General features: G+C 39.3%; 1 non-coding gene across 1 annotated transcript; it reads left to right on the forward strand.

Annotated features, from left to right (window-relative positions):
• The first annotated feature begins 3041 nt into the window (after positions 1 to 3041).
• LOC131600831 (small nucleolar RNA R71) lies at positions 3042 to 3148 on the forward strand. Its single transcript, XR_009283437.1, has one exon. It is a non-coding gene; the product is annotated as a small nucleolar RNA R71 (small nucleolar RNA).
• Positions 3149 to 4834: the final 1686 nt, after the last annotated feature.

The following is a 4834-nucleotide window of genomic DNA, read 5'->3' on the forward strand; positions in this document are numbered from 1 at the left end:
CTGTCGTGGCGTAATTCATTTGAGCTTCGTCTAGGGTTCTACTCACATAGTATATGACATGTAGTTTCTTATCTTTTCTTTGCCCTAGAACGACTCCTACAGCATAATCGCTTGCGTCGCACATTATTTCGAAAGGCTCATGCCAGTCGGGAGGTTGCATAATCGGCGCAGAGATTAATGCTTGTTTAAGCGTATGGAATGCTTCAGTGCATTTATCATTAAAAATGAATTCGGCGTCTTTCATCAGTAATTCAGTTAAGGGTTTGGTTATTTTAGAGAAATCTTTAATGAAACGTCGGTAAAAACCAGCGTGTCCTAGAAAACTTCTTATTTCTCTAACTGTTTTGGGAGGTTGAAGGTTTTCGATAATTTCGATTTTAGCTTTATCCACTTCAATCCCTCTATCGGATACGATGTGTCCAAGGACGATTCCTTGTCAAACCATGAAATGGCATTTTTCCCAATTAAGGACTTGGTTAACGCTTACGCATCGTTTAAGTAACGATTCAAGGTTCTCTGAACATGTTTCAAAACTTCCTCCACAGACAGAGAAGTCGTCCATAAATACCTCCATTATTCCATCCAGGAAGTCGGCAAGTATTGCCATCATGCATCCCTGGAAGGTCGCGGGTGCATTGCAAAGTCCGAAAGGCATTCGTTTATAAGCGAACGTACCATAAGGACAAGTAAACGTGGTCTTTTCTTGGTCGTCATGGTGGATAGGAATTTGTAAAAATTTGGAGTATCCATCCAGATAACAGAAATGTGAGTGTTTAGCTAGGCGTTCGAGCATTTGATCTATGAATGGTAGAGGGAAATGGTCTTTTCGGGTGGCTTTGTTTAGCTTCCTATAGTTAATGCACATTCTCCATCCAGTTTGGGTACGTTGTGCTACAGATTTGCCTTTTGCGTTAGTGATTACAGTAACTCCTCCTTTCTTTGGTACGACATGAACAGGACTAACACATTTACTATCGGATATTGGATATATTATTCCGGCTTCTAGCAGTTTTTGGATTTCCTTTTTAACCACATCGCTCATAATTGGATTTATTCGCCTTTGATGTTCCCTAGAGGTTTTACAATCTTCTTCGAGCAAAATGTGGTGCATACAGAGGGAAGGACTTATTCCTTTCAGATCTGATATGTTATATCCTAAAGCGGTTGGGTATTTTCTTAGGACGGTAAGTAATTTTTCAGTCTCGGTTTGTCCTAAATTGGCGTTAACTATAACTGGTCGGTTAAGTTCTTCGTCTAGAAATTCGTACCTAAGGTCGGTAGGTAGTGTTTTAAGTTCTATAGCAGGTTTCTTAGTCCTAGGTATAGGATCAGGAGTTAATGCCAAACATTCGTTGATTATGTCGGCAGAGCAGCATGTGTCAATTATAGAGGGTGCTTTTAGGAATTGGGAAAGAATAAATTCTATTTTCTCTTCTCCTACTTCGAAGGTAAGCTTTCCTTGCTTGACGTCTATAATTGCACCAGCGGTTGCTAAGAATGGTCTTCCTAATATGATCGGGATGTTAGAATCTTCTTGGATATCCATCATGATGAAGTCAGCTGGGATGTAGAATTGGCCTACACGAACAGGGATATTTTCTAACATTCCTATAGGGTATTTAACTGAGTGGTCAGCTAGTTGAAGAGACATTCTCGTTTCTTTAAGCTCACCCAGATTTAGCTTCTTACAAATTGAAAGAGGCATCCAGCTAACACTGGCTCCTAAGTCGCACAAGGCTTTCTCTATAATAGTCTTTCCTATTACGTAGGGTATAGAAAAGCTACCAGCATCTTTTAGTTTAGGAGGCATGTTATTTTGGATGATAGCGCTACATTCAGCGGTAAGTGTTACAGTTTCGTTATCCTCGAGTTTCTTTTTGTTCGATAGAATTTCTTTCAAGAATTTAGCGTACGAAGGCATTTCAGTTATGGCTTCTGTGAACGGTATGGTTATGTTTAATTGTTTCAGAATTTCTACAAATTTTTTAAATTGCGCTTCGGTTTTTGATTTAGCTAATCTCTGAGGGTAAGGAATTGGTGGATTATAAGGTGGTGGTGGAACGTAAGGTTTTTCTTTTTCAGGTTCCACTTCGTTGTTGTTCTCTTTGGTCTTAGCAGTTTGATCATCAGTTAATGTCTTTTTGGTTTCCTTTGGCTCTTGTTGTGACATGGGTGTGTTTTGAGTTCTAGGATCGATAGGTCCATCGTAGTTCGTTCCACTTCGTAGTGTTATCGCGTTTGCATGTCCTTTAGGATTAGGTTGTGGGTGAGCAGGAAACATGCCAGCAGGGGCAGCAGTAGGTGCTTGTTGTTGAGCTACTTGTGAAATTTGAGTTTCTAACATTTTGTTGTGCGTAGCTAAGGCATCTACTTTGTTCGATAATTGTTTTAGTTGCTCGCTATTGTGGATGTTTTGATTTAGGAAGTCCTTATCGGTTTGTCGTTGGGAAGCTATAAAGTTTTCCATCATGATTTCTAGATTCGACTTCCTAGGGGCGTTTTGAGCAGCTACAGGCGCTTTTTGATAGCCAGGAGGCACAGCAGGTGCTTGTCCAGGCGCGTAAAACGCGTTGTTGTTCTTATACGAAAAGTTTGGATGGTTTTTCCATCAACGGTTGTACGTGTTAGAATAAGGGTTTCCTTGAGCATAATTTACTTGATCAGATGGGATTCCAGTCAAGAGTTGACATTCGGCAACTGCGTGTCCAGTTAATCCACAAATCTCGCAGTTAGGTGCTACGGCAGCAGCGGTGGGTGAAGGAGTGATGGTTAAGTTTTCGATCTTTTGAGTTAAAGCGTCAACTTTAGCGTTAACGCGGTCTATACCACTTACTTCGTACATTCCTCCTTTGGTTTGGGTTTTCTCTAGAGCGGCTCGTTCTCCACCCCATTGGTAATGGTTTTGTGCCATGTTCTTTATGAGGTTGTATGCTTCATCATGGGATTTGTCCATTAGTGCTCCGCCAGCAGCGGCATCTATAGTCATTTTAGTGTTATGAAGGAGACCACTATAAAAAGTATGGATGATCAGCCGTGGTTCGAGTCCATGATGAGGGCATAGTCTAAGCATGTCCTTGTATCGTTCCCAAGCTTCGAAGAGTGATTCGTTGTCTTTCTGGGTAAATCCGTTGATTTGACCTCTTAGCATAGCAGTTTTGCTAGGCGGAAAGTATCTCGCTAAGAATACTCTCTTCAGTTCGTCCCATGTAGTTATGGAATTAGAAGGTAGGGATTGAAGCCATGCTCTATCTCTATCTCTCAAGGATAATGGAAAGAGACGTAATCGAATAGCTTCGGAACTAACGTTGTTAGCTTTGACAGTGTCAGCATATTGCACGAACACAGATAAATGGAGGTTGGGGTCGTCTGCAGGGCTTCCAGAGAATTGATTCTGTTGAACAGCTTGTACCAACGAAGGTTTCAGTTTGAAATTGTTCGCCTCAATCGCAGGTGGTGCGATACTTGAGTGCGGTTCAGCGCGTGAAGGAGCGGCATAATCTCTAAGAGGAGGAATAGCAGCCATCTCTAACTTCGGGGTAATTTGATTGATTTGATCAGTAAAGGTCAATTCCTGATTAATCGGAATTGGTGCTACTTCGGGAATATTGCGAGCTCGACGTTTGACGTTAATGAAACGTTCGATCTCGTTAATTCGTTGTATTAAATCTCATCCTTGTGAACGAGTATTTGGCATACAATCATCCAAAGAGAAAGGAAAGAATTGCCCTAGTCTCAACGGTGTAACAGTGAGTTACGATATCGACTTAAATAGTCCCCGGCAACGGCGCCAAAAACTTGATCGCGACTTTACGTGTCTATTAATCTGATGACTGCAAGTGTACAGTCGTGTCGTGTAGTTTTAAAAGATATCGAATCCACAGGGACTATGAATCGATCTACCGTTATCTAAGGTTACTATGTAAAGCTAAGGCTACTAATATTTTGATTGTTCCTAAGGGAAAGTGATTGTGAATACTAAGAAATATAATAATAGACGGATATCAGTATGTATTTCGTTTAACTTTAGGTGATACGAAGGTCCATTGGCTAATGCATAATTCGATTAAAAATATTTATTAATTCAATTGATTAAAAGTCCTCCTCTCAAACTTTCGCTCTATTGATTTAGACTACTATCCTAACTCGGAATGTACGCTTTCGCCATCCCATTAGATTTTAGAAAAGCTTTTTGGAAACAACGTAATTAATAAAATGCCTATTTTATGAAGTTGTTATCTATTTAAACCTCCTAATCTCAAACTTTCGCTCTCTTGACTCGGAACAAGCTAATATCCCTAACATACGCTTTCGCCATCCCGCTCGGGTGTAAAAACATTTTTTGAAGATAAATAAGTTCTAATTAGTTTTAATACGCTTTCGCCATCCTTAAAACTAATGTCCTATGTCTACTATCCAGTTAAAGATCTCAAACTTTCGCTCTATTGATTTTAACCTTTGACCGTCTTAAACCCTCAAACTTTCGCTCTATTGATTTTAAGACTTAATAATTAAATTAGACATACAAACCAAAAACAAGTGATAGTTAATAAAACAAAATTAAACCAATTTATTTCGGATCCCACAGTTAACTTACTTTACATACTTATATCTTCGTAAATTAGGCAGCCATATTAATACGGTTAAACATGCATAAATTAATTTGGATTTTAATAAAAGGCATGTTAAATGACATATAATATATCATGCAATAATTATAATAAATAAAGCGGTAAATCAATAAACCTGAATAAAATAAATTTCAATTGAATCTTGAAGTACCGAACTTCCACCACAGGTTGGCTGGATCGTTCTTCGGAATTAAACTGACGTAAAT

Source organism: Vicia villosa, linkage group LG4 (genome assembly GCF_029867415.1).
Source record: "Vicia villosa cultivar HV-30 ecotype Madison, WI linkage group LG4, Vvil1.0, whole genome shotgun sequence".
Taxonomy (NCBI): Eukaryota; Viridiplantae; Streptophyta; class Magnoliopsida; order Fabales; family Fabaceae; genus Vicia; species Vicia villosa.